Source organism: Pan troglodytes, chromosome 12 (assembly GCF_028858775.2).
Source record: "Pan troglodytes isolate AG18354 chromosome 12, NHGRI_mPanTro3-v2.0_pri, whole genome shotgun sequence".
NCBI classification, from domain to species: Eukaryota; Metazoa; Chordata; class Mammalia; order Primates; family Hominidae; genus Pan; species Pan troglodytes.
The window spans coordinates 14,969,118-14,975,117 of record NC_072410.2 but is presented as its reverse complement, the minus strand read 5'-3'; the positions used below and the strand labels follow the sequence as shown (position 1 = coordinate 14,975,117).

At 37.5% G+C, this 6,000-nt stretch overlaps 1 long non-coding RNA gene across 1 annotated transcript in view; it reads right to left on the bottom strand.

Moving 5' to 3' along the window:
* Window positions 1–850: 850 nt before the first annotated feature.
* LOC107971387 (uncharacterized) overlaps window positions 851–6,000 on the bottom strand; it is a 68,597-nt gene continuing 63,447 nt past the window's right edge. Inside the window, exons 4-5 of the long non-coding RNA XR_001714342.2 lie at window positions 3,009–3,131; window positions 851–928 (exon numbers count right to left, since the gene is read on the bottom strand). This is a non-coding gene — a long non-coding RNA (uncharacterized LOC107971387). The remainder of the gene's footprint in view (window positions 929–3,008; window positions 3,132–6,000) is intronic.

Here is a 6,000-nt window from a genome sequence, read left to right as displayed (position 1 = left end):
AGAGTTGTATGATGTGGAATAGATTTTGCCTAATCTAACCTCTCTATCTTAGAGATGGAGCGGGGTGGAGTGGGAGTTGGCAACAGGTGGTTATAGAGCCTTCAAATTCCTTGATGAGTAGCTCCTGCTGTCTGAAATCTCCTTCTGGTCAAGGGGACAACTGACGTTCTACTTGGGTGACAGGATTTCTGAGTCTGAAGCTGAGAATGATCCAATGGATGCCACTTCAGGGCAAAACAAGTATCAATAACCAGGAAGATAATAAAACTAAAGAAGCAACCCAATGGCTTCTTCAGAGGCTGGCCCAGGTAAAGCATACAGGATGAAATATTAGGCTGTCAGAATAGACTGGGTGTGGAAGGCAGGGCTTGGCCCTTCTCTTCCTCGGGTAGAACTGTAACTAGCTCCAGGCACTATAATGGCAAGTCTGCATACTCAGCCCGAAGTGCAGAAAGAGCCTGGGTGGTTCAGAGTCCAACATAGACAACTGCAGAACAAATACAGGTCAGTGGGGCTGGAGGTAGCTTTGTGGAGTTCCGCAATAATGGATATTCAGAAGAGTCTATAGTATTGGAAAACTTGTGCTTCTTGGTAGAGCCAGCTACTCTGAATCTATTCTGAATCTATAAGAATCCTCCATTCCCATTCTCCACCATTTCCAACATCCACGGATACAGGAAGATTTAATAATCACTTGCACCAAGACTTACAGAGGCTTTTCTTGAACAGAGTTCTAACAATAATTTCGGCTTTGACCTTAGTTTATCCAGCAGGGTCTCTCCTTCATGCTTTCTCTAAGAACGTGATGTCATAAAAGAGACACTGCTGCTGGCTTTGGCTATTCTTTGGCAATCAGAGTCAATTATCTATATTTCCTGGGATTTCAAATGAGAAGGCTGTCAGAACAAGCTTCTGGGTAAGCAGGTATCTGCATAGTTCCAAGTGCCATGTTGTATAAAGTAGAAAAAAAAAAACCCAAAAAACAAACAAAAAAAAACCCAAAGCAATGATCAGATTTGGGAGAATTCCTGATGACCCAAAATCTAAGAATTCCTAAAGATATTTTGGTAAGATATTCACTAACAAAAGGGAGTAAAAGAAAACAAACCTAAAAGGAATAGCAAAGGCTTATTTTAAGCCAGAAATAAAAGTACAATATTCTCTCTTTGAGCAGCTATAAAAGTCATGTTCTATCTTTTGTATTAAATGGAATGAGAATCTTTTGTTTAAGTATTAATAAGATAAATTTGTTATTCAGCCCTTTCCTTTACCAATGTTTGACGCTGGAGATATGTTTACCTATTTTACCTATATTTTAATAGCTAGCAAATACCTATTTTCACAATGTAAGAGCTTACAAAATGTGAACATAAAATGTGGAAATGTTTGAATCTTTGCAAACATCTGAGTAATTTAAGATTGAGGCATAAAATGGACTCATCTCTTTAGAAACCAAAGTGCAGCTTGGAGAGAAAATAAATTACCAGATATGAAACAGATATTTAATTTCATTCAACAGAACATACATCTTCACTTTATTTCAAAATAACCTCTTACGAATATTCATTACATAGAAAGAACTCCCCCATCCCGGTAATTGTTTCAAAGTACAATACCAAGGTTTTTATGAAGTGACATATGGTGAGGTGGGCGTAATTTTTCTAGGTGGAAATTTATTCCCAGTATGTCTCGGGAAATTTATGTTTTTAAGAGTCCCTTATTCTGAAAAACAACAAGAAATTCGAAAAACAGGAAAGACCAGCATTATATCCTATGAGAAATAATGCTTGGCAACCAACATAGAGATATCAGTTGGTTAAGGGATCCATTGACACTGAGTTGGAAGTGGACACACAGTTAAGGACAACATTTTAGGAAGGGGACAGAGGAAAATGACCCTGCTCCGATTGTCTTGTTCATAGCGCTTGATCCACTCTCAAGGTTGGACATTCTTAAAATAAAACAAGTATTAATAAGTTGATATGCACTGTAGACTTTATCCTACGAGTCGTATTACAATAAGTAAGTATTGAAAGCAAAGTACGTGCTTAAGGTGCCAATTCTGATTCTGAGTAGTGCTTGTCAACTTGGGTTTTATGTGGCTCTGTTTGCTGGTGTTTTGCAGTGTTTGAGCATTCCTCATGGGCACTAGTTATCTAACAGAGGAAATACATGCAGAAAGACTATTGTGGAATACTGCTATCTAAAATCAGAAGCTTATCTAAAATCTGAATTGGACAGAGCAATATCATTCTCAATGACAGAACCAAAACTAGGGCAAGAAAACAAAAATATTTTCATCTTTGAAAAATAAACGAATAAAACAAAATAGAAAACAAACCTCTTTTTGTTCTAGAATATTTATCACAAAGCAAGGTCAAAATTATTAGATAGAACAACTCAGGTTTTATTTTAAAACTTTATTTTAAGAATTACCTTTAAACAATGAATGTTTTTCTACTGTCTTTCAATTTTAAATGATTTTTATTGATATTTGTTTTGTGTTAATATTTTTTCTTTTAATGCTTTCTATTTTCAAATGTCTATGTAAAATTGAGGTTATTTTTACATGTTATCAAAATAAATGCTCTTGTCATAATGGTTCATAATAATGATAAACCATTTATTTTGATCACGTCTTTATAATAGAAAAGCCACCAACATTTTAGTTTTAAAAATATTTGTTGTTTATTAATATTGTAAACAATTATCACTGTAAAAGATGGAAATAGTCTTATGAAAAATACAGTGCAAAATGATTTTAGAAGCTCCTGAACATTCCAGGGAATTCTGATGGCTTATTCCCAAATCCTGAAGATAAATATCTCTCAGATTAATATATTTTATGAATTTAGAAAACACTAGGTAAGAGGACTTTTTAAACTCTCAGTCTCATAATAAAGCATAAATTATTCTAGGATTCACATGAAAGAATAGCTATGAATTTAACTTAGTAGAATGAATTACAATTTCTTGAATTTAACAATTAAGGAAATATTCAAACTCACCAGATTGCCAAGTGCTTGCACACTCATTTCATTTAATACCTCATTTAAAAATAGTGTCTTCTCTGTGTCTGCATGACCTAGACTTGGGACTCAGGACTGAAACAAAGAGAAAATGTCCCTGACCTGAAAGAGAAAATTGATAATAAAACAAGCATATCTACAACTATCTGATCTTTGACAAATCTGACAAAAACAAGCAATGGGGAAAGGATTCTTCCCTATTTAATAAATGGTGCTGGGAAAACCGGCTAGCCACATGTAGAAAGCTGAAACTGGATCCCTTCCTTACACCTTATACAAAAATTAATTCAAGATGGATTAAAGACTTACATGTTAGACCTAAAACCATAAAAACCCTAGAAGAAAACCTAGGCAATACCATTCAGGACATAGGCATGGGCAAGGACATCATGTCTAAAACACCAAAAGCAAGGGCAACAAAAGCCAAAATTGACAAATGGGATCTAATTAAACTAAAGAGTTTCTACACAGCAAAAGAAACTACCATCAGAGTGAACAGGCAACCTACAAAATGGGAGAAAATAAGTAAGTATTGAAAGCATATGAACAGACACTTCTCAAAAGAAGACATTTATGCAGCCAAAAAACACATGAAAAAATGCTCACCATCACTGGCCATCAGAGAAATGCAAATCTAAACCACAATGAGATACCATCTCACACCAGTTAGAATGGCAATCATTAAAAAGTCAGGAAACAACAGGTGCTGGAGAGGATGTGGAGAAATAGGAACACTTTTACACTGTTGGTGGGACTGTAACCTGGTTCAAGCATTGTGGAAGTCAGTGTGGCAATTCCTCAGGGATCTAGAACTAGAAATACCATTTGACCCAGCCATCCCATTACTGGGTATATACCCAAAGGATTATGAATCATGCTGCTATAAAGACACATGCACACGTATGCTTATTGTGGCACTATTCACAGTAGCAAAGACTTGGAACCAACCCAAATGTCCATCAATGATAGACTGGATTAAGAAAATGTGGCACATATACACCATGGAATACTATGCAGACATAAAAAATGATGAGTTCATGTCCTTTATAGGGACATGGATGAAACTGGAAACCATCATTCTCAGCAAACTATCGCAAGGACGAAAAACCAAACACTGCATGTTCTCACTCATAGGTGGGAATTGAACAGTGAGAACACATGGACACCGGAAGGGGAACATCACACTCTGGGGACTGTTGTGGGGTGGGGGGAGGGGGGAGGGATAGCGTTAGGAGATATACCCAATGCTAAATGATGAGTTAATGGGTGCAGCACACCAACATGGCACATGTATACATATGTAACAAACCTGCACATTGTGCACATGTACCCTAAAACTTAAAGTATAATACTAATAAAATTAAAAAAAAAAAGCCTTAAGAAGTTCTGGGAGTTGTTGACATTTCAGAAGTCACAGTTTGTCTTAGTCCATTTTGTGTTGCTATAACAGAATATCTGAGGCTGGATAGTTTATGAAGACAAAAGGTTTATTTGGCTTGTGTTTCTGGTGGTTGAAAAGCCCAAATTGGGCAGCTGCATCTGCTGAGGGCCTCATACTGTTTCAACTCATGGAAGAAAGGAGAAGGAAGGAGGGAAGGAAGGAAGGAAGGAAGGAGGGAAGGAAGGAAGGAATGAAGGGTGTCCTAAAAGACCAAACATGAGAAGGAACAAACTGCTCTTGCAATAACTAATCCAGTCCCATGAGAGGGAAAACTTACTCACTCCCCTGGAAGGGCACTAATCTATTCATGAAGGATCCACTCTAATGACCCAAACACCTCCCACAAGGCCCCACTTCCCAACACTGCCACATTGGGAATCACATTTCAACATGAGTTTCAGAGGGGATGAACTTGACCCACAGCACTGTGGCTGTCATTATTGTTCAGCTCTTGCCACCTTTGGTGCATAACACACTGACTTATAACCATTCATTTCATATGACGCCTTTGATAAAATCTATTCATAGATCTCTTGGTTCAGAGACTTATATAGTAGCTTATTTTGGTAAAGGTTCTAGGTTATATGGAGTTGGGGGCCACTAACTCAACCTTGATTTGAGCTTAGATTGCAAATATTCCCAAGCATAATCTGGTATACTGTAAAATATGGCCAGATATTTCCCCAGACACTGTATTATAATGAGCCATTCTTGCACCTCCCAACAAAGGAGGGTCTCTTTTTCCTCCCCCTGGAACCTAGGCCAAGTTTGTGATTTACCTTGCTAAAAGAATGCAAAAAAAGTGACGTTGGAAGGCTTGAAGTTTCCATTTTGCCCTCTTGGAACCCAGCTGCCATGTGAGAAAGCCTAGTCTGCTGTAAAGGCCATGGAAAAGAGGACAGAGGCACTTCTGTTCACAGCCTAGCCAGCTGTCAGACATGTAAGCGAGGCTCTCTTCTAAGAACTAACCCTCGGCAGGACTGCCAACTGACTCCACGTGCATGAAAGAGAACCCCAACCGTGGCTCAGCTGGGCCCAAACTGCAAATCTGAGAGTTTTGGAGGAAACAAATGGTTGTTGTTTTAAACATCCTAAGTTCTGGGGTGGTCGATACATAGCAAAAAATAATGATTACAAAATTTAGTACCTAGAAGTAGAATGTTAATGAATCAAAAATTGAAAACATGTGGCCTTTGCTTTGGGAATGAGTGGTAGCCAAAACTGGAGAAGCAGTGGGGAAATTTTTGACCAATAAAAAATGAAACAAAATGGCAAAATGTTAGTGTAAGCTGAAAGAAATCATGAGTAAATTGTTATTGAAGGCTAAAACCAGGCAACCCATGCTATTTAGTTGTGAAATGATTGTGTTCTGAGATAACTTGGATGACAGAAAAGGTCCCCAATAAAATATATGGATCTAGCTAAGGAGATTTCTAGGCAGAATATTGGAAAGGTCAATTCAGTTCTTCTAGCTTCATTATATGTTACTGCACGAGAGAGAAACTAAAGCAGAAACTTTTCAGCTTATGA